The sequence below is a fragment of the Diachasmimorpha longicaudata genome, chromosome 1 (genome assembly GCF_034640455.1).
Source record: "Diachasmimorpha longicaudata isolate KC_UGA_2023 chromosome 1, iyDiaLong2, whole genome shotgun sequence".
NCBI classification, from domain to species: Eukaryota; Metazoa; Arthropoda; class Insecta; order Hymenoptera; family Braconidae; genus Diachasmimorpha; species Diachasmimorpha longicaudata.
Genome location: NC_087225.1, coordinates 4,943,487 through 4,968,425, shown reverse-complemented (window position 1 = coordinate 4,968,425; position 24,939 = coordinate 4,943,487). Strand labels below are relative to the sequence as shown.

At 37.7% G+C, this 24,939-nt stretch overlaps 1 long non-coding RNA gene across 3 annotated transcripts; it reads left to right on the top strand.

Moving 5' to 3' along the window:
* The first annotated feature begins 8 nt into the window (after positions 1-8).
* On the top strand, positions 9-24,294 carry LOC135165276 (uncharacterized). Of its 3 annotated transcripts, none has more exons than XR_010299478.1 (4): positions 9-150; positions 4,756-5,067; positions 11,869-12,191; positions 18,769-24,294. It is a non-coding gene; the product is annotated as an uncharacterized LOC135165276 (long non-coding RNA). The 3 variants fall into 3 exon arrangements; XR_010299477.1 differs by having other exon boundaries at positions 11,645-12,191; positions 18,993-24,294; XR_010299476.1 differs by having other exon boundaries at positions 11,645-12,191; positions 18,769-24,293.
* Positions 24,295-24,939: the final 645 nt, after the last annotated feature.

Genomic DNA, 24,939 nt, shown 5'->3' with positions numbered 1-24,939 from the left:
GCCAACAGTTGGGTGCCAGGGGTATCCTGTTTTTTCCACGAAGGAGAGGCACTTGTGCCCACTTTTGTTCGACTGCATTCACCACAGCCCTCTGCATCATTTTTTCACCCACAAATCTCTCTCCAATGGACATATTTTCACTCGAAAAACGTGAGTTTGTTGAATTTATCCAGAATATTTTGCAGACACTGACCTCGTCGGTGGTATTGACAACAATAGTAACATTACATTGTTAAATAGAACAGTGTAGTTGTCATTAGTGGTCTTCTTAATTAAGAGTTTCAATTTATGGCACAATTATTTAATTAACGAATATTAGTTTAATAATGATTTGGGGGGATTCTCGCGGTACGTTCTCTTTGTTTTGTAATCAATGCTTTGGGACTCAGTGTTGAGGGTATTTAGCAGTTGGAGGGATATTCAAGCTAAATTCATTGCTCGTGATTAGTGTCGGGACACTATTTTATTATACAGTCATAATCGAGTTGATTGTCCTTGAACAGCAACTTTTCCACTAGTGACTTTAGCGCTCTTTGTCTCGATGGCCTTCAGTATTCGAGGTGAATTTTTCGTTGGAAACCTTTCATTTTCAGGAATTTAGCAATCGTTAGCGAGGTATATTTTAATGCACGAGGACTGTTACGTCGTTATTATTTTTGATTTTTTTGTTAACGATAGATTTGGGGTAATAGTACAGCCCTCAGGGAGCAATTATTCTTGAATGAAAGGCTCGAAAAATTCTTATGGTAAAACTATTGAAAGTTTGATATTTTTTCGTTGATTGTTTCGAGAAATTTCGCAACTGTTCTGTGTGTTTTTTAATGTAAATTTTCAGCGGTAAATATGCCGTAAGAACGAGTTAACAGATTCAAATATTCTACTACAGAATATCCATACGAGAAAATATATTCCGCAAAATTACATATTTACATGGTTTATTTGTACACATTTTTTGCACATTTTTCTTATTAGAGGAGTCTTAGTAGAATGAATTGGACTGAGAAATCAAACTCTGTTGATTTTTTCAAGTATAAAGCTAATAGAATTTTCTAAAAAAATCGGTGAATCTTTTTTATGGACAATTTTTTTCGTACGTGATTGTTATCTATCGTCTTGGAAATAAGATGGCAATGGTTTTTCTCGTTGTGGCACACTAATTAAATTCGTACAATTGTGAAAATCACCTGAAAACAGCCAATTATCATTTTCTCTCGGAACAATGTGCACGTTATGAAGGCAGTTGTACAGTTAACTTGTTTATAAACTTTCCCTGAATACAAGTGCAATAACGACAAATGATTCTTATCAAAGTTCAACGAACTCCCCTCGTCTTCTATCGATGGCATAATTTCCACGTATCTATCTCTAGTTTTATCTCCAACATTTTGTCTATCTCTAGATATTATAAATCCTGGTATAGGCGCAGGTTCAGCAATATGTCCTGGAATCCAGAGTTTCGAAAATTAATGGCGATGTTGGGGGGGGGGGGGGGCTCTTACGTTAGGTTTTTCCCATCAATTAGTCATTATTCGCGTTGATAGTTAAATACCTTTATGTAAATTTCGCTTCCTCCCTGGTTCCATCAGATAATTGCAATATGTACTTTCCACTGAACCAGCTCTACTATCTGAACGAAGTGACAGTTATTTCGTAATTCTTTGCGTTATCGGTTTTATCGATCTTTAAATTACTCATTTCACCGTCAATTTCATCACCAACGCAGACGGATCGTCTAGGATCCTCTTCCCGTTGACTGCGAGCTAATCTAGTTACTCATTCGCTGATTTTATCATCAAGATTTGGTATATCTCTCTTCATTATAAATCTTCCAGCATTTTCACTATCAAAGACAATAAGGTGTGCTCTTACGTTAGGGCTTCGCCTTCGATTACTTTTTGTTAGAATCGAATGTCAAATAATTTTATGGGAATGTCGATTTTTTCCATTTTTGCCACATAATATCGTAATGATAATTATCATATTAAGTATGATATGTATGGGAATGGACCAGGATGAGTAAATCAAACACACAAGTTCAAATGAAACAATGAGTTTTTTTTGGTGGTATTCACTTTGTAGTTACTTCGTCGTGATTAACATACCCAACTGATTTTTGCCGAAAAAATTGCAAAGGTTCACAAGACCAATGGGGCAAATACAAACCTATATGTGCGGGCAGTACAACTAAGTAATTTTCTACATACAATGTATAATTTCAATACTTTACATCGCATTAACATTTGCATCTGAGCGAATTGAAGTGCATTTCACTGAAACGAATAGATCATTTAAGTTAGTCATTTCACTAAAAATTATGTCCATTAAGAAATCACTTGAGATTATCCTAGAACCCGAAACTTTAATGTCATGCATTTTTTTTTCTCATTGCTGTTAAGTTTGTTAAGGTTTATGCATGTGTCATCTTTGATACACACTCCACTTGGGTTTTATCATCGAAAACGTTATATATTTCTATTTGTTAAAGATCCTACTTTCAACCATGACTCATTATTCGTATTAGCTATTAAATATTTTTGTGTACATTTCTTTCATTTTTACGTACATATTATTTATATACATTTCTCTTTTAGTTGTTTCTAACGCGATTACGTTTGTCGATCGTTGAATTATTAATTTTCCCATCAATTCCGTCAATCACAAAATTACTCAGGACGATGTTCCATTGGACGGCAAACTTATCCACATTTTTTTATTCATATTTAATTTCTTAACGTTGAACACATGTCATCTGCGACGTATTCTCCACTCGTTCTATCACCATCACAATGACTACGTATTAATTTCTATCTTATCACCAACGTTTTATGTCTCTATTCAGTATAAATACTAGTCTACAAATATTTTCAATATTTTGTACGAATTAACTCTAGGGTTTGAACGGATTGACATTCATTCCGTTACTCCCTCCATTATCGATTTCATCGATCTTTAAATTACTAATTTGATCGTCAATTTTCTCAACCAAAAAATCATTCATGACCGTTTTCCATTCTTCCACAAGCTCACACCGTTCGTCGCACCAATTCGTTGTCCTGTTTTGATCACACGAGAGTGTTGCCATTTTCGTAACGAGCTCTTGATCGGCCGTGCCAGCATCCGAATTGATATTGAGATTTCTGAGGTTGACACATGTGTCGTCTTCGACGCATACCTTACACGAGAATATTTCCGGAATTATCTCCCATTGTCTCCTTTGTCTAGCAATAGCAACACGACTGCTTTTACGAGTAACACAGCGGTAAACTTTTCTCATTCTTCGTCTTTTTTCGATGAATCCTTCTTTTGGCAGTTGCAGCCAGATATCATTCCTCGTGTTGATAATTGCCATGTTTAATCTCAATCTTCCAATGTCTAGTGTCATGTCGCGGAAGTTTTTCGGTTGTAGCATTTCGAGGACGTGCTCACTCTGTAATTAATTGTTAGAATTAATTGTTGGAGTTGTTGTCATCCATAGATGAGCGAAAGATACTTAAAATGATCGAAACATAAAATAACAGAGAAATTTTAATACATAATTTTTCCTCTCAAAAAATCTGAGGGGGGGGGATATAAAGGACTGTTGACTTTGAGATTTTTCGTGCGTGGAAGATGGGTTAGGTATGCATAAAAATTAATAATTCGTACAGCAGGATTGTGTAATGGTTGTTGATTAGGCAGACGCCTAAAATACCAAAAATAGGCTGGAGACTCTAATTTTCCAACTGCATAAGTTGATTTTCAATTTTCTTTCATGAGTGACCTTTTTCTAATACAATTTGCATACGGTTAAATAACGAAAAAATGTTCAAAAAGCGAGGAATATATTTCAAAGAATTCAGGGATAATTTTTTTTCGAAACATAAATTAGTAACGAACCCTGGGGAGGGTTTTCTTGAGAGAAATTGTAAAATTTTTCGCCTGAACATTTTTCTACCAAAAATTTGTCCATCTCTTCCAAAGAGCTTACGTGACCAATTTTTTTTTTAATTACAGATAAAACAATTGAATTATTCAATTGATAATGAACTTTAATGATTATTTTAATTGAAAACTAATTTTTTCAAGTTAATTATTGATTCATTATGGAATTTTCTTGGCGAATATGATTTTATAATTATCAGATAATCTGTGTTTTATAATTGTGTGACATCCAACATCTCATATCGTTGCCCAGTGAATGCGAAACTCGCGATTTGAGTACAGCGAGGTTAGAATCCTAGTTTATCGGGTCTAATAACAAATAAAATTTTCATTGATTCTCTCAACCCCATTTTACCACGTCACTAAGAAAATAATCGCCTTGGTATTATATTTTTGATAAGTAAAACGTCAATGTTCATCGCAATTCCAAGTAAATGAGAATTGTCACAAAGACTATATTTTCAATAACAATATATGCCGCAGAATAAACTAGAATTTATCGTTCTACTAAACATCTCAAATAGTTTTATAAATACTGTGATGTAATTTACATGAATGTAATAGTTGAATGTACACTTTTTATCGTTACGGTCAGGTGTATTTATTTAACAATTCTCATGTAGTTGTAATGACCATCAACATATTTATGAGTGTAGCACTCCTGACCTTACCTGTAAACCTTAGAAATTGATATTTAACAAATCACTCATTGGAAATTTTCCAATTTTTAGATTGAATTCATGATAAGAGCTAACACTCGAGATGAAACTCATAATAATAAAATTCTCATTGCTCAGATGGTCATTCAACACTCCGTTGAATTCTGTTTTGTAGCTCTTGCCAGAGATCATAAGGGAGATATGCAGGGCCAATCACGAGAGATCAACCGGGGGGGCTCCGTTCGTACTTGTTCAACTGTACAAATGGTCAACTGTACACAGGATTTTCAAACGGTGAGAGCACCACTGTGCAGGGATTCAACTGTCGAGAGAAAAAACTAGGCATAGCCATGTTACGTCCTACCCAAGTTACTAGCAGGACACTAGCGCTGTTTGTGTTATTGAGCGCCAGATTTTAAAAACGGGATCCGTGAGCCGCTAAACCTCTAATGAGGACTCCATCGAAGTCTGTTTCTCCAGGTTGAGGGTAATTGAATTGTTGGGTAATTCAATAATAAATCAATTACACAACTGCTTAGAAGAGCACACTAACACTTTATTTGGTAAAAACTAACCGTATTTTGGATCCTCATACAAAAGTTATTCTAATTACTGACCCTAATTTAGCTCTTGAAAACTAATTGAACAGGCTAACGGAGAGAAGCTGCTAGCAGGATAATTGTATTAATACTAACTTATCTCAACTTAAACTTCTAAGGGTTGGGTCCAGTAACCCCCACTAGTCCAAAAGTGGCGCACGCAACCCTGGCCCAAGGGGCATATTAAATCATAAGAGAAAGAGGGAAACAAGGAGAGCGCGTGATGTCACAGTTTTCCACAGAGAATTCCCGGATTCTCTGTTCAGCAGGACAATGGACAAAGGAAAGCTCACATGTGTTAAACACATGAGACAGAGAAATGTTTGAAGTAAACAGTACTCGAGTTTTATGACTTTAGACCGTGACTTTTGAATTTACTTTGTTTTTATATTTTATGTTTCGAGGAACTGCCTTTCTGCAGTGCGTTTGGGAGAGTAATAAATTTGGATTAGAACTCGAATACTTGACACTTGATTCTACGTTTTTGTGGAATGGTTTTCTCACGCCCGTAAATTTATTTCTCCTTTGTTCATTGTCCCGCTGTTTATTTTTTGGCATTCCTTCTGACTTTCTAAAATTCCATATGGCGTTGATTTATCATTTTGCTCTTTATAATATTTTCAAAATTCGCGGATCAAAATGGCTGATAAATAGTGCCATCTACAATATTCAACCCCAGGACATCACACCTTCCCCCATATAATAAAAATTAGACTCTACACGAGTCTAATTTTTAGACACTTATTCTATTATTCAATTCATCTTAATAGGAATCTTATGTATGTTATTACTTGTTTAAAGTTTACTACTTGCTATCTCTTTATACATAATCTTAGAAGTCTATGTTCTATTTAATTACTTCTTCTGTAGAAATGCTGGCTTCAGCTTATTTACGTGTACAGTTTTCGTTCGATAGTCTGTCAATTTTATCACTGCATTCTCGTTGTTTGTAACTTTCTGTACCTCATATGGTCCTAGATAGTTCGCATCTAATTTACAGGTTTTAGCATCATTAATTAAAAATACCCAATCCCCCGGCTGGAAATGTCTCTGATTCATAGCCCTATCATAATACAGCTTAGATCTAAATTTTGCTAAATCAACATTATCTGCTGCGCTTAACTGTGTGGTACGTAATTTATCTACTAAATCGCCTAAATAATCAGTATATACAGGTGTTCTGCTCTCTTTTACGAAGCTAGATGGGAATCGCGCTAATCTACCAAAAACTAATTCATGTGGTGTGAACCCTGTTGACTCATGAACGGATGTATTATATGAGAACATAGCATATTTGATCCAAGTATCCCAGTCTCTGTCAGAGTCAATAAAATTCTTCAAATACTCGACTAAAACCAAGTGACTTCTCTCGAGAGACCCGTTAGTCTGAGGATGAAATGCTGTAGTCTTTAACTGTTGAATTTTGAATAATTTTGCTAAATGTTTCATTACTTCCCCAATGAAATTTGATCCTTGATCAGTCAGAATTGCTTCCGGACAACCAAAAACACAAATGAAATTTTCCGTGAAGGCCTTTGCAATATCAATTGCTTTTGTTTGGGCTAAAGGAACGGCTAGTGAATATTTAGTCAAATTGTCTTGAATAGTTAGAATATATCTATTGCCTGAAGTAGTAATGGGTAATGGTCCAACGATATCGAGTGCAATTTTCTCAAATGCTGATTGTGGGGTATCCGTCACTATCATTGGTTGTCTAGTCTTTACTCGAACCAATTTATTCCTCTGACAAGTCACGCAATGTTTAATAAAGTGTTGAATCTGAGATTTCATATTCTCCCAGAAATACAACTGTCGAATTCTACCGTAAGTTTTTATCACACCCTTGTGACCACCCACTGCGGACTCATGCAATTCTTTTATAATTTTTTCTCGCTTGTCAATCGCGGGGACCTCGGTTTGATCTAGGCAAAGAGTTATATGGTAGCCTTGCGGAAATGTTCTTTCCAAGTACATTTTGATATTACCCCAGGGTAGCTTATCAAGTCCGCCCCCAGTCCTCGCGATTCTCACAGTTCTGACATCAAAATAGTCCATAATTTCCCTCAACTTTGAAATACAGAGACTCACGTTATTTAAAGTGGTTTTAGCCTCAGCTGAATCTTTGATTACAACTAGAAAGACATGAAAACTTCCATGTCTGAACACTACAACATCACCGATTTCGGGTTTATCTTTCGGGAATTTACTCTCATCAATAAATTTTTTTCGCAAAAGTTCTTGAAAGACTGGAGTTCTTATTTTAAAATCAGCGGAAATGAAGGTCGCGATATTGTCCTTCTTCATAAAAATGCCATCTCTAGTGTCACTGAAAATGTTTAATGGGGTACGTTTCTTCACTCTTTTGCCATATTTAACTACTACGGATTTTTCAGGGGCCTTAATTTCTTCGTCTGAAGAGCTATTCCAATCATCGTAATCACTTATTTCATTGGGAAACTGTTCATCCATAACTTGAATAGAAGGAGGTAATTGTTCTAATTCTGGATCTGAGTGGAAGATAGACCTAGTATTCTCCATATGAAAAATAGCACACTCCTGGCAAACACGACTATCCTCGTTGGGACTACTCTCACAGACTTTTAATTGATTGCTTAATAAACTCTGATTAATAGGACTTCCTTTGGATACCTCCTGTGTTAGTATTTTTCGTTGTTTTCCTATTATATTCTGTAACTCTTTTGGATCATGCGTGCACGTCTTACAGTCATAAACTTCACTGAGCATGCCTCCGCTCCATGCCTCCGGGCCCGGAAAAACTACAACCTTCACACTTACATCACAACTCATTAACTCATTAGGACAAGCAGAGGATTCCTTCAGGTCAGTGGGATGCCCTACAGACAGTACTGTGTCCGTTTGGCCAACTTTTTCCTGTTCTCCAGGGGCCCTCTGACCCAGAGTTTGAATTTCTCCCTTGTCACTAACGAACTGTATCTTACACACACTGGACCTCTCATTACGCTCAATGGGGTCTGAGTTTTGGATCTCGCTCAATCCTTTACTTTGACAATCTGTCATTAAGCTCCTATTCTGTGAGCGAATCGTCAGGAAGTCCATTGGCTTATTTTCAGTGAATAAACTTTCCGTAAACTTAATATTTGCTATTGATAAGTCTGCTAGATCTGTAGGATTTCGTGATAATGCATCTGCATTAGAATTTAGTCGTCCTGGCTTATAGATTACTTCATACTGATACTCCCGTAATAATAATACCCAACGAAGGAGTCGTGATGCTGGATCCCTAATCTTATGGGCCCATACTAAAGGTCTATGATCTGTCACTAGTTGAAATTTGGTTCCATACAAATAGGGGCGGAAATGCTTTACAGCGAAGACTATTGCGTACAATTCTTTCTCGATGACGGAATAATTGAGTTCTGCACCCCTTAATAACTTTGAAGCATAAGAGATGGGTAAATCCTTGCCAATTTCACCCTGGCTGAGAACAGCTCCAAGAGCATAATGTGAAGCATCTGTCGTAACAATGAAAATTCTCTCAAAATCAGGGAATTGAAGTATGGGCTCTTTACACAGGAGTTCACACAAGTATTCGAAAGCATTTTGACACTCGACACTCCAAACAAAAACTTGATTTTTCTTTAGCAACTGGGTCAATGGCCGGGAAATTTTCGCGAGGTTGGGGATAAAACGTCGATAATAACCAATGAGACCCAAGAATTCTTTGATGTTTTTTGCTGATTTAGGAATTGGAAACTGTTTAACCGATTTTACTTTCCCAGGGTCAGGCATTACTCCCTTATCACTGACAATGTGTCCTAGATAGGTGACACTAGTCTGCAAAAAACGACATTTATCAATTTGTAATGTCAATCGACTTGTACGTAGCCTACCCAATAATTTAACTAATTTCCGTTCATGATCTTCTAGAGATGAAGCATAAATAACTATGTCATCAAGATAAACAAAAAGGTCTGTACCCTGAAGACCAGTGAGCACCTGATCCATGAGACGTTGAAACGTCGCAGGGGCGTTTTTGAGACCAAAAGGCATTCGCGCGAAATGATAATGTCCATTTGGTGTGGAAAACGCTGTTTTGGCCTTATCATTCTCATCCATGGGGATTTGATGAAAACCAGAAGCAAGGTCAAGCACTGAAAAGTACTTTGCACCTCCCAACTGGTCAAGAATGTCGATGATATTGGGAAGTGGGTAAGCGTCCGCGATTGTTTTTTCATTCAAATTCCGGAAATCTATCACCATACGCCATCTCTTATTGCCCGCGGAATCGGCCTTTTTAGGAACTATCCAGATAGGGGAATTATATGGGGACGAAGAGGGTTCAATTATATCAGACGCGAGGAGTTCCTTAATTTGCTTCTGAATTTCCTCCTTATGAATTGGAGGAAACCTATATTGCTTCGTGGAAATCGGAATTTCATCGTTAGTTGGAATTTTGTGAGTGAGTACATTCGTACCTTGCAAACGATCGCCTGGAAGGTGGACCTGATAGGGGTATTTCGCAAATACTCTGAGAATACTATTTCTTTCCTCTGAATTGAGGTTTTCTAAGTGGAGATTATTTGTGAGCCTTTCCATCCTTTTCTCTAGTGATTCTGTCTCAGTCAAACAACATGTTTTAATGGGTCTCCCTGAATAGTTTTCAATTTCCTCTAAGTACTGTGCGGGAATATTGAGTTCTCGTTCCTTCTCGTTGCAATTAATTACATAGATCCACAGAATTCCTTGGTTATTTGTGACCAGCGCTTCTCCCCCATAAACACCAACCCCCAAATTTAGTCTCGGTAAATACCCCTGTTTCATTTCAGTGTTTAATATGTGAATTCCCACTTTTTTCTTACAACGAGGAGGAATGGTAACTCTGGTTTGCATTAATGGAATTGAGATTCCTTTACTATTTATGCGCAGACTACTGTTAGAAAAACATAGGGTTACTTTTTCGTCCCGTAAAAATTGTGCACCTAGTATGCCATCGTATTTGATCGGAAAATCTCCACGCACAATTTGAAAATAACAAGGGACTGAATTAAAAATAATATGAGCCTCACCAATCGTTTCATCAGACCCTGGGGTGATTCCTCTTAAGACGAAACGTTTATTTGGATTAATTTTGACACTAGGTTTTAGAACGCTTTCCTTCAACAAATTAATGTCAGCCCCAGAGTCGATAAGAAGTCAATTTTTCATATTTAATAAATCGTCACTTGTGATAGTTACGCATGGGAGTGTCATTTGTTCAGCCCGGTTAATATTAATTGACGCTTTTTGTGGAGAATTTTGAGAGCTTGATGGGATATTTTGGCTACTACCAGCAGAATTACTTTGACGACAATTACGAAACGTATGCCCAGTTATTTTACAATTCACACAATATCCCGGCTGGAATTTACTGCGACATTGATTAATCATATGACCCATTTTGCCACATGCATAACAAATTCTACGATTTTTGAATAGATTACCGGAATCTTGAGATTGAATCTGCATAGCATTGACTCTAGCAGGTATATATTTCTGGGGTCGATTTTGCAAATTATACGGGCCCTGATTTTTGAAGTGCCGGAAATGACGATCGTGGAAATTTCGTTGGTTATTTGAAGTAACGTGATTTTGTGTATCAAATGAAACTTTAGATTGTTCATACTTAAACAAATCATTACGTTGTTCAATTTCTTTTTGTTTCTCAATTGCAATTTTAACAGCCGCCTCAAAACTGATGGGCTTTTCATTCGCGACATGTGAACTTAATTCACCTCTCAAACCGCGAACGAAGCTGTCTCGAGCTCCTTCCTGAGTCGTAGCTAAAACCCCGCGTGCGATATCAATGGGATATTTTTCTTGAACCAACTCAGTGATTCCCTGAATCAAAACATTTATTCTTGCAACATAATCTATGATTTTCTCGTTAGATTTCTGATGGACATTGGCAAGTAAGCCTTGCCACTGTGATAAAGTCTGGCGAGGCGCAAAAGCCTGTTTTAAATTGGCAAAAATACCGTCAATAGTCAAAGTGGTCTGATTCGCGATGTATTGGCTGGCTTTACCGGAAATTTTGGACTTTATCAGTTGCGTGAAATACATATGATGGGAAGAAGGTGCAAGCGCGACTGCTTGTTTACACAAATCGATAAAATTATTTACGGGAATATTTTCTCCAGTGAAATTGGGAATCAGATTGGAGATATCTTTGATGGACACTAAAGGCTGCTGCGTGTCGTTTGCGTTAATTGTGCTAGTAGTAACAATATCGCTTATCGAACCTGAATCTCTAGCATGCGTTGTGGGCACCGACCCTTCTGCATTTGGCATATTTCTGCTACTTCTCCGGGTGCGCGGCATTTTAAAAACTTAAATTTAACTAATGTCAAACAATAAATTCCTAAATAAAATAAGTTCTGAGCTTCTCTCCTTACTAAACTACTTTGATAATTTAAATTTGAATTAGTTTGTGCTCTCTTTTACAAGGTATGGACGAGGCTGCGGCCTATCATCAGTGTATCTCGCTACTACCCAGTAAAACCGCAGAAAACCTGGGCAATACTCTGACTTATCCACCCTCAATAACAATACTTATATCTAGACTTACAATTTTTGAAGTATTATTAATAATCCAATGTTTCACGTTTCCACTCTAATTTCACTTTAATTTCACTTATTGCCCTTTTTCAATTTTCACTCAACACCACAAGAAATTCTGCCGGATGAAACTGCGTTGTCTTGTCAGTGGAAACTGCTTGGCTGCAACTGCCCTTGGATCCTTTGACTGCGATCACCGGAACTCTGCTTGGCTCAGCACCGTTGTCACGAAGATTTCCAGAATTTCCAAATTCAAATTCAAGATTCGATGGATGCGGCTATCCCACCGCTGTCACCAATTGTTACGTCCTACCCAAGTTACTAGCAGGACACTAGCGCTGTTTGTGTTATTGAGCGCCAGATTTTAAAAACGGGATCCGTGAGCCGCTAAACCTCTAATGAGGACTCCATCGAAGTCTGTTTCTCCAGGTTGAGGGTAATTGAATTGTTGGGTAATTCAATAATAAATCAATTACACAACTGCTTAGAAGAGCACACTAACACTTTATTTGGTAAAAACTAACCGTATTTTGGATCCTCATACAAAAGTTATTCTAATTACTGACCCTAATTTAGCTCTTGAAAACTAATTGAACAGGCTAACGGAGAGAAGCTGCTAGCAGGATAATTGTATTAATACTAACTTATCTCAACTTAAACTTCTAAGGGTTGGGTCCAGTAACCCCCACTAGTCCAAAAGTGGCGCACGCAACCCTGGCCCAAGGGGCATATTAAATCATAAGAGAAAGAGGGAAACAAGGAGAGCGCGTGATGTCACAGTTTTCCACAGAGAATTCCCGGATTCTCTGTTCAGCAGGACAATGGACAAAGGAAAGCTCACATGTGTTAAACACATGAGACAGAGAAATGTTTGAAGTAAACAGTACTCGAGTTTTATGACTTTAGACCGTGACTTTTGAATTTACTTTGTTTTTATATTTTATGTTTCGAGGAACTGCCTTTCTGCAGTGCGTTTGGGAGAGTAATAAATTTGGATTAGAACTCGAATACTTGACACTTGATTCTACGTTTTTGTGGAATGGTTTTCTCACGCCCGTAAATTTATTTCTCCTTTGTTCATTGTCCCGCTGTTTATTTTTTGGCATTCCTTCTGACTTTCTAAAATTCCATATGGCGTTGATTTATCATTTTGCTCTTTATAATATTTTCAAAATTCGCGGATCAAAATGGCTGATAAATAGTGCCATCTACAATATTCAACCCCAGGACATCACACCTTCCCCCATATAATAAAAATTAGACTCTACACGAGTCTAATTTTTAGACACTTATTCTATTATTCAATTCATCTTAATAGGAATCTTATGTATGTTATTACTTGTTTAAAGTTTACTACTTGCTATCTCTTTATACATAATCTTAGAAGTCTATGTTCTATTTAATTACTTCTTCTGTAGAAATGCTGGCTTCAGCTTATTTACGTGTACAGTTTTCGTTCGATAGTCTGTCAATTTTATCACTGCATTCTCGTTGTTTGTAACTTTCTGTACCTCATATGGTCCTAGATAGTTCGCATCTAATTTACAGGTTTTAGCATCATTAATTAAAAATACCCAATCCCCCGGCTGGAAATGTCTCTGATTCATAGCCCTATCATAATACAGCTTAGATCTAAATTTTGCTAAATCAACATTATCTGCTGCGCTTAACTGTGTGGTACGTAATTTATCTACTAAATCGCCTAAATAATCAGTATATACAGGTGTTCTGCTCTCTTTTACGAAGCTAGATGGGAATCGCGCTAATCTACCAAAAACTAATTCATGTGGTGTGAACCCTGTTGACTCATGAACGGATGTATTATATGAGAACATAGCATATTTGATCCAAGTATCCCAGTCTCTGTCAGAGTCAATAAAATTCTTCAAATACTCGACTAAAACCAAGTGACTTCTCTCGAGAGACCCGTTAGTCTGAGGATGAAATGCTGTAGTCTTTAACTGTTGAATTTTGAATAATTTTGCTAAATGTTTCATTACTTCCCCAATGAAATTTGATCCTTGATCAGTCAGAATTGCTTCCGGACAACCAAAAACACAAATGAAATTTTCCGTGAAGGCCTTTGCAATATCAATTGCTTTTGTTTGGGCTAAAGGAACGGCTAGTGAATATTTAGTCAAATTGTCTTGAATAGTTAGAATATATCTATTGCCTGAAGTAGTAATGGGTAATGGTCCAACGATATCGAGTGCAATTTTCTCAAATGCTGATTGTGGGGTATCCGTCACTATCATTGGTTGTCTAGTCTTTACTCGAACCAATTTATTCCTCTGACAAGTCACGCAATGTTTAATAAAGTGTTGAATCTGAGATTTCATATTCTCCCAGAAATACAACTGTCGAATTCTACCGTAAGTTTTTATCACACCCTTGTGACCACCCACTGCGGACTCATGCAATTCTTTTATAATTTTTTCTCGCTTGTCAATCGCGGGGACCTCGGTTTGATCTAGGCAAAGAGTTATATGGTAGCCTTGCGGAAATGTTCTTTCCAAGTACATTTTGATATTACCCCAGGGTAGCTTATCAAGTCCGCCCCCAGTCCTCGCGATTCTCACAGTTCTGACATCAAAATAGTCCATAATTTCCCTCAACTTTGAAATACAGAGACTCACGTTATTTAAAGTGGTTTTAGCCTCAGCTGAATCTTTGATTACAACTAGAAAGACATGAAAACTTCCATGTCTGAACACTACAACATCACCGATTTCGGGTTTATCTTTCGGGAATTTACTCTCATCAATAAATTTTTTTCGCAAAAGTTCTTGAAAGACTGGAGTTCTTATTTTAAAATCAGCGGAAATGAAGGTCGCGATATTGTCCTTCTTCATAAAAATGCCATCTCTAGTGTCACTGAAAATGTTTAATGGGGTACGTTTCTTCACTCTTTTGCCATATTTAACTACTACGGATTTTTCAGGGGCCTTAATTTCTTCGTCTGAAGAGCTATTCCAATCATCGTAATCACTTATTTCATTGGGAAACTGTTCATCCATAACTTGAATAGAAGGAGGTAATTGTTCTAATTCTGGATCTGAGTGGAAGATAGACCTAGTATTCTCCATATGAAAAATAGCACACTCCTGGCAAACACGACTATCCTCGTTGGGACTACTCTCACAGACTTTTAATTGATTGCTTAATAAACTCTGATTAATAGGACTTCCTTTGGATACCTCCTGTGTTAGTATTTTTCGTTGTTTTCCTATTATATTCTGTAACTCTTTTGGATCATGCGTGCACGTCTTACAGTCATAAACTTCACTGAGCATGCCTCCGCTCCATGCCTCCGGGCCCGGAAAAACTACAACCTTCACACTTACATCACAACTCATTAACTCATTAGGACAAGCAGAGGATTCCTTCAGGTCAGTGGGATGCCCTACAGACAGTACTGTGTCCGTTTGGCCAACTTTTTCCTGTTCTCCAGGGGCCCTCTGACCCAGAGTTTGAATTTCTCCCTTGTCACTAACGAACTGTATCTTACACACACTGGACCTCTCATTACGCTCAATGGGGTCTGAGTTTTGGATCTCGCTCAATCCTTTACTTTGACAATCTGTCATTAAGCTCCTATTCTGTGAGCGAATCGTCAGGAAGTCCATTGGCTTATTTTCAGTGAATAAACTTTCCGTAAACTTAATATTTGCTATTGATAAGTCTGCTAGATCTGTAGGATTTCGTGATAATGCATCTGCATTAGAATTTAGTCGTCCTGGCTTATAGATTACTTCATACTGATACTCCCGTAATAATAATACCCAACGAAGGAGTCGTGATGCTGGATCCCTAATCTTATGGGCCCATACTAAAGGTCTATGATCTGTCACTAGTTGAAATTTGGTTCCATACAAATAGGGGCGGAAATGCTTTACAGCGAAGACTATTGCGTACAATTCTTTCTCGATGACGGAATAATTGAGTTCTGCACCCCTTAATAACTTTGAAGCATAAGAGATGGGTAAATCCTTGCCAATTTCACCCTGGCTGAGAACAGCTCCAAGAGCATAATGTGAAGCATCTGTCGTAACAATGAAAATTCTCTCAAAATCAGGGAATTGAAGTATGGGCTCTTTACACAGGAGTTCACACAAGTATTCGAAAGCATTTTGACACTCGACACTCCAAACAAAAACTTGATTTTTCTTTAGCAACTGGGTCAATGGCCGGGAAATTTTCGCGAGGTTGGGGATAAAACGTCGATAATAACCAATGAGACCCAAGAATTCTTTGATGTTTTTTGCTGATTTAGGAATTGGAAACTGTTTAACCGATTTTACTTTCCCAGGGTCAGGCATTACTCCCTTATCACTGACAATGTGTCCTAGATAGGTGACACTAGTCTGCAAAAAACGACATTTATCAATTTGTAATGTCAATCGACTTGTACGTAGCCTACCCAATAATTTAACTAATTTCCGTTCATGATCTTCTAGAGATGAAGCATAAATAACTATGTCATCAAGATAAACAAAAAGGTCTGTACCCTGAAGACCAGTGAGCACCTGATCCATGAGACGTTGAAACGTCGCAGGGGCGTTTTTGAGACCAAAAGGCATTCGCGCGAAATGATAATGTCCATTTGGTGTGGAAAACGCTGTTTTGGCCTTATCATTCTCATCCATGGGGATTTGATGAAAACCAGAAGCAAGGTCAAGCACTGAAAAGTACTTTGCACCTCCCAACTGGTCAAGAATGTCGATGATATTGGGAAGTGGGTAAGCGTCCGCGATTGTTTTTTCATTCAAATTCCGGAAATCTATCACCATACGCCATCTCTTATTGCCCGCGGAATCGGCCTTTTTAGGAACTATCCAGATAGGGGAATTATATGGGGACGAAGAGGGTTCAATTATATCAGACGCGAGGAGTTCCTTAATTTGCTTCTGAATTTCCTCCTTATGAATTGGAGGAAACCTATATTGCTTCGTGGAAATCGGAATTTCATCGTTAGTTGGAATTTTGTGAGTGAGTACATTCGTACCTTGCAAACGATCGCCTGGAAGGTGGACCTGATAGGGGTATTTCGCAAATACTCTGAGAATACTATTTCTTTCCTCTGAATTGAGGTTTTCTAAGTGGAGATTATTTGTGAGCCTTTCCATCCTTTTCTCTAGTGATTCTGTCTCAGTCAAACAACATGTTTTAATGGGTCTCCCTGAATAGTTTTCAATTTCCTCTAAGTACTGTGCGGGAATATTGAGTTCTCGTTCCTTCTCGTTGCAATTAATTACATAGATCCACAGAATTCCTTGGTTATTTGTGACCAGCGCTTCTCCCCCATAAACACCAACCCCCAAATTTAGTCTCGGTAAATACCCCTGTTTCATTTCAGTGTTTAATATGTGAATTCCCACTTTTTTCTTACAACGAGGAGGAATGGTAACTCTGGTTTGCATTAATGGAATTGAGATTCCTTTACTATTTATGCGCAGACTACTGTTAGAAAAACATAGGGTTACTTTTTCGTCCCGTAAAAATTGTGCACCTAGTATGCCATCGTATTTGATCGGAAAATCTCCACGCACAATTTGAAAATAACAAGGGACTGAATTAAAAATAATATGAGCCTCACCAATCGTTTCATCAGACCCTGGGGTGATTCCTCTTAAGACGAAACGTTTATTTGGATTAATTTTGACACTAGGTTTTAGAACGCTTTCCTTCAACAAATTAATGTCAGCCCCAGAGTCGATAAGAAGTCAATTTTTCATATTTAATAAATCGTCACTTGTGATAGTTACGCATGGGAGTGTCATTTGTTCAGCCCGGTTAATATTAATTGACGCTTTTTGTGGAGAATTTTGAGAGCTTGATGGGATATTTTGGCTACTACCAGCAGAATTACTTTGACGACAATTACGAAACGTATGCCCAGTTATTTTACAATTCACACAATATCCCGGCTGGAATTTACTGCGACATTGATTAATCATATGACCCATTTTGCCACATGCATAACAAATTCTACGATTTTTGAATAGATTACCGGAATCTTGAGATTGAATCTGCATAGCATTGACTCTAGCAGGTATATATTTCTGGGGTCGATTTTGCAAATTATACGGGCCCTGATTTTTGAAGTGCCGGAAATGACGATCGTGGAAATTTCGTTGGTTATTTGAAGTAACGTGATTTTGTGTATCAAATGAAACTTTAGATTGTTCATACTTAAACAAATCATTACGTTGTTCAATTTCTTTTTGTTTCTCAATTGCAATTTTAACAGCCGCCTCAAAACTGATGGGCTTTTCATTCGCGACATGTGAACTTAATTCACCTCTCAAACCGCGAACGAAGCTGTCTCGAGCTCCTTCCTGAGTCGTAGCTAAAACCCCGCGTGCGATATCAATGGGATATTTTTCTTGAACCAACTCAGTGATTCCCTGAATCAAAACATTTATTCTTGCAACATAATCTATGATTTTCTCGTTAGATTTCTGATGGACATTGGCAAGTAAGCCTTGCCACTGTGATAAAGTCTGGCGAGGCGCAAAAGCCTGTTTTAAATTGGCAAAAATACCGTCAATAGTCAAAGTGGTCTGATTCGCGATGTATTGGCTGGCTTTACCGGAAATTTTGGACTTTATCAGTTGCGTGAAATACATATGATGGGAAGAAGGTGCAAGCGCGACTGCTTGTTTACACAAATCGATAAAATTATTTACGGGAATATTTTCTCCAGTGAAATTGGGAATCAGATTGGAGATATCTTTGATGGACACTAAAGGCTGCTGCGTGTCGTTTGCGTTAATTGTGCTAGTAGTAACAATATCGCTTATCGAACCTGAATCTCTAGCATGCGTTGTGGGCACCGACCCTTCTGCATTTGGCATATTTCTGCTACTTCTCCGGGTGCGCGGCATTTTAAAAACTTAAATTTAACTAATGTCAAACAATAAATTCCTAAATAAAATAAGTTCTGAGCTTCTCTCCTTACTAAACTACTTTGATAATTTAAATTTGAATTAGTTTGTGCTCTCTTTTACAAGGTATGGACGAGGCTGCGGCCTATCATCAGTGTATCTCGCTACTACCCAGTAAAACCGCAGAAAACCTGGGCAATACTCTGACTTATCCACCCTCAATAACAATACTTATATCTAGACTTACAATTTTTGAAGTATTATTAATAATCCAATGTTTCACGTTTCCACTCTAATTTCACTTTAATTTCACTTATTGCCCTTTTTCAATTTTCACTCAACACCACAAGAAATTCTGCCGGATGAAACTGCGTTGTCTTGTCAGTGGAAACTGCTTGGCTGCAACTGCCCTTGGATCCTTTGACTGCGATCACCGGAACTCTGCTTGGCTCAGCACCGTTGTCACGAAGATTTCCAGAATTTCCAAATTCAAATTCAAGATTCGATGGATGCGGCTATCCCACCGCTGTCACCAATTGTTACGTCCTACCCAAGTTACTAGCAGGACACTAGCGCTGTTTGTGTTATTGAGCGCCAGATTTTAAAAACGGGATCCGTGAGCCGCTAAACCTCTAATGAGGACTCCATCGAAGTCTGTTTCTCCAGGTTGAGGGTAATTGAATTGTTGGGTAATTCAATAATAAATCAATTACACAACTGCTTAGAAGAGCACACTAACACTTTATTTGGTAAAAACTAACCGTATTTTGGATCCTCATACAAAAGTTATTCTAATTACTGACCCTAATTTAGCTCTTGAAAACTAATTGAACAGGCTAACGGAGAGAAGCTGCTAGCAGGATAATTGTATTAATACTAACTTATCTCAACTTAAACTTCTAAGGGTTGGGTCCAGTAACCCCCACTAGTCCAAAAGTGGCGCACGCAACCCTGGCCCAAGGGGCATATTAAATCATAAGAGAAAGAGGGAAACAAGGAGAGCGCGTGATGTCACAGTTTTCCACAGAGAATTCCCGGATTCTCTGTTCAGCAGGACAATGGACAAAGGAAAGCTCACATGTGTTAAACACATGAGACAGAGAAATGTTTGAAGTAAACAGTACTCGAGTTTTATGACTTTAGACCGTGACTTTTGAATTTACTTTGTTTTTATATTTTATGTTTCGAGGAACTGCCTTTCTGCAGTGCGTTTGGGAGAGTAATAAATTTGGATTAGAACTCGAATACTTGACACTTGATTCTACGTTTTTGTGGAATGGTTTTCTCACGCCCGTAAATTTATTTCTCCTTTGTTCATTGTCCCGCTGTTTATTTTTTGGCATTCCTTCTGACTTTCTAAAATTCCATATGGCGTTGATTTATCATTTTGCTCTTTATAATATTTTCAAAATTCGCGGATCAAAATGGCTGATAAATAGTGCCATCTACAATATTCAACCCCAGGACATCACAGCCACATCTGTACAGGCGGCGCAAGGTGGGTTAAACAGCGTCGACAAGGTAGAGATCGATAGTTTTTTCTCCCGACAGTTGAATCCCTGCACAGTGGTGCTTTTGACCATTTGTACAGTTGAACAAGTACAAACGGAGCCCCCCCCCATCGGGACCCAGCGCTACATGTACAGCTTACGTTTTTGTCTCGACAGTTGAATTCCTGCACAGTGGTGCTCTCAACGTTGGAAAATTCTCTGTACAGTTGATCATTTGTACAGTTGAACAAGTACAAACGTAGCCCCCCCCCGATCAACGACGAAATATTCTAGCGGCAGCGCCGGAACTAATTTTGGAGCCGGACTTGTCGGTACAGTACCGAACGTTACGGCTGCAAAATCGGAGCAGAGGGAAAAGTCGGCAACGCTGATAGCCTGGGGTGGGGGAATACAAGTAAGTAGGGAAATTAAACAGCTGGGCAGGCCTTCTGAATATCCGAACGGCGTTGAGGGAAGCTTTTCCCTTCAAGCACCGATTACAGCAGATTCGCCCTCAATTTAAAAATCGATATTGCCCGCTCTAATTGAGATCAAGGGATGAAACCAACCTCATTGGATTGCTCATTAAATTGTTCATTAAGGACGGCGGTTTCGTTTCTTAATTCGAATTAGGAGGGGAGAGATTAATTTTGAAAAATGCAGCTTGACGCACATCAGTTCTCGGCCGCATTAAGCGAGAATATCCAATAACTCCCCACGATTCGAAAATTCATTTCTCTCCCTCTCCATAATAACAAACAACTCAATTCCAAGTTCCACTTACTTGATGCTCACACTACTATTCCATTTGACGGCTTATTGGTATTTGATTTTTTCAGTCAGCACAGATGTAAAATTGACTATGAACATTGTAATATCACGATGGCTTCGATCGCAGAGCCTACCCATTTTTTCAAAATGTACCTCAGCCTAAAAGTAAAACCATGATTACAATCGGTGCAAGAGCTGAGATGATCATGAAAGTCAGTATTTCAAATCCTCACGGGTTGCATGAAGGCGTAATCCCCTCTCAGAAGATTGCAAGTGATCCAAATCTTATGATTCCCAGTGCAACCATTAATTTATCGAATGAATTAAAAACTATACAAATTCCTCAACTCACTGTACAACCTATATCCAAGGAGATCACAATCTTTAAAGTCGCTCCAGGATTGAGTGAAAATAGTCGCGAAAAAAGTATTAAAATTTTGAAAGAAATTCCCGAGGAAGAAACAGAAGCAAAGTCAATCCAGATCACTTACAAAGCTGTACTTGAATTTAATTACAAGGACTTTATTAAAATTCACTACACGAATCAAAATGTCATTGAATCTTCAAAAGATAATACCCCTTTAACTCAAACCAAAATTCATGTGGTTCTACTCTGGTTCCAAGAACTTGATGAAAGTAATCAGTACTCTGATTATATTTCCAATAATTTTGGTACAAGAGAATTGAAATCTGGCATCAATGAAATTAACAAGCTAAAAAGTAACGATCAAACTTTTTATTTACTTTATGCAAAGAACTGTCATCACGATAAATTTAAATATGGAGACATTTTTGAAAGTTTGAAAAATCTCAAGAAATTACTAAATAATAAATCGTTTGTTTTTGTTCCACCCGTGAAAAGTCCCAACATCCAAACTCAACTCTTAAATAAAATGTTGAAATTCATATTTCCACAGTCAGATATTAGATTGTTCAACATCAGTAAAATTACTCCCAAAACTAAAGATGAAATCAAAATTATCCTCGAAGAAAATCATTCTAGCAAATTAGCAGGACATTATGGTTTCAACAAGACGTACGCAAAAATCAAGGAACCCTACTACTGGACTACTATGAAAAATGATATTCGTAAATCCGTAAAATCATGCCATTCTCGCCAATTGAGCAAAACATTTAACCACGACGCCTTATCACCCACAAACCCTACGGTGCGTTGGAAAGATCTCACTTGACAATCATACAGCAGACATAGAAATAGGCAATAAAACAATTAAATACCACACTAATCTCCGGAAACGGTATTTCCCAGATGATCTCTAAATTCCTTCCACTTCTTTTCCCCTTACTCCTAGTTGAGTGGCTTCATTATAATATTCGTCCATTGAATGATTCGAACGCGATACTCTTTTATGAGAAAGGCACCGCGCAAATTGCAAATTCTAAATTGACACTCATAAACCACATTGATTATACACACTTGAATAAGGCTCGACAAATATTAACAAAAAACTCAGCATCCACACAAAAATATTGCACTAGACTACGAAAGGAATTACCCCAAATACAGGATAGCAATTTCCAGTGCGAACGCAGTCTAGAAATAATTAACAGAGAAATAAATGCAATTCATGAAAAATATAAAATCTTGCAGCAATTGACCATAGACCCGTCGAAACGAAAACGTCGCTCACTGATCAATGGAGTTTTCCAAGTGTTCGGTAGAATTATTTGAATAGAAGAGTTAATATATTGTTCTCCAGTATCGTCTAGAAAATAAGGACCCATTGTATTCAAGCTTTTCAGTCACATGTAGTGCACAGACCCACAAAATGTATCCGTAGAAATTTAGAAAAACTACAATAAGGGACTAGTCGTAAAACTGTAACTTAACTCCAGCATAGCTAACCTTTTGAGAAATTTTATTACCCTTAAGGCTCGATTGCATGGTCATCTATCAACTTACAGTTTAGAGAGAAAGATAGATTTGAAATATAGGAAACAGACCTTTTCTGTTTTCACCAAACGTTGCACTCACACACACCCTCCATTTTACAAAATTCTAGCCAAGATAGAGAAGTTGAAAGAAAGTCAGTGCGCACTGCAACCCCGAAGCGACCGCTCCGCTTAAGACAGGGTCAATTAAATTGAAAAGACGAAGTGACCGTTCCACTTCAAATAAGTCTTGATCCAAGCAGATTCACTGCTTGGGCATACTCATGAAAACGTTATTGTAGCCCAACGCAGAATTACCATAACGGGCATTTTAAAATGTTAATGGACGACATTGCTCCAAACGTTCAATAAATAAAATAATATACACAAAAACAGTGTGAGGTCATTGAGTTGTGCTCTCCACATATAAAACAGCAAGTATTTAATTGGTTTTTCGAATATCATACCGTGGCTGATTATAATGATAATATTGAACTATTTAAAAATGATAACCAAATGCGGAGTGCAATCAAATCACAGAATCGAATCATCGCAAACACCATGAAAAATTTCAATGACTCGTTCAGTCTTATCAAAAATCAAGAGATTACAATGAATAGCAATTTGAAAAAAATTGATGAAGTTTCAGCTCAAACAAATTTCCGGCTTTCTGCCTTGAATCTAGAAACTACACTTAACGATCAAATTTCAAGACTGTTTACCTTACGTTCAATCATTTTGAAAGAATCTAATCAATATATCGAAACTATTAGACTTGCATTACATAATATAATTTCACCATCAATCATCACTCCTCAAATGTTCTACGAAGAATTGAATAAGTATGAAGACCAATCAGAATTTATGGTAAAACCAGACCCTCAAAATATTGCGTCATTTGACAAAATTTCAGACATTCAAGTCTCCATAACGAAAAACAATATAATTTTTAATCTCAATGTTCCATTAGTTACCAAAAACGTTTTCACTATCTATCAGAAGATCATGTTTCCAATTTTGAATGAATTATTTTCTACCTTCACATTTATCCAATCAAAAATCGATTACCTCCTTATGTCCCAATTAAATTCCCAATTCTTAAACCTTCCATCTCTTTCGCAACGTAAAGAGCATCTGAGTAGAAGGTACATTTGCTATGGACAACATATCATCGAGACATTAGATCGACCCAGCTGTGAAGTCCAACTTCTCCTCTCTCATGTCGACCGTATTCCGAGTTCCTGCGAAATTACAACAACTAGAGCAATCGCTGAATTTTGGCATTATCTGGATGCCAACGAATCGATGTACACCCTCCAGAAGTCTACCACCGTGACAGTAATTTGTAACGGCAAACCACGATATCATATCGAAGATTTCGTTCTCCATGGACCCGGAATCATCCAACTTCACAACTGCAGAGGTTATACCAACACCCAGATCCTTGAAACGAGTAGCCAGTATTATAGGAACTCTGGGTGATGTTCCTATAATACTGGCTATCATTTATGTCTATGTTGGTCAGTTGTATCGTTTTCTGATGAATTAGAACTGGAGAATTTCCTTCGGCTTCTTGAGTAGCCAGTATTACAGGAACTCTGGGTGATGTTCCTATAATACTGGCTAGCCAGTATTATAGGAACTCTGGGTGATGTACTGGCTAGCCAGTATTATAGGAACTCTGGGTGATGTTCCTATAATACTGGCTACTCAAGAAGCCGAAGGAAATTCTCCAGTTCTAATTCATCAGAAAACGATACAACTGACCAACATAGACATAAATGATCTAAAAATTACCAACAAGAAACTCGAAGAGATTAACAATATCCTATCATCAAAACTGAATGAAACGCTGACTAGTCCACAGACATTTTGGTTCAGAATGACCCTCAGTGGATTTGGTTTCATAATGTTCATAATAACCAACTACTGCTATTGCTGCCGATGCTGTAATGGTCTTGAACTCTTCAAACGATTTTGTTCAACCATAGCAAATTCACGTACAGAATCTCTTGTACCAGTAATAAAAAAATTATGTGAATTGCAACGTAGATTCCGATATTCATCTGGAGCCCTTGCTGCCATCATCACCAGAAGTCACTTTCAACCGCAGTAGATCTTTACCGCCAATGGTCGAGAGAAA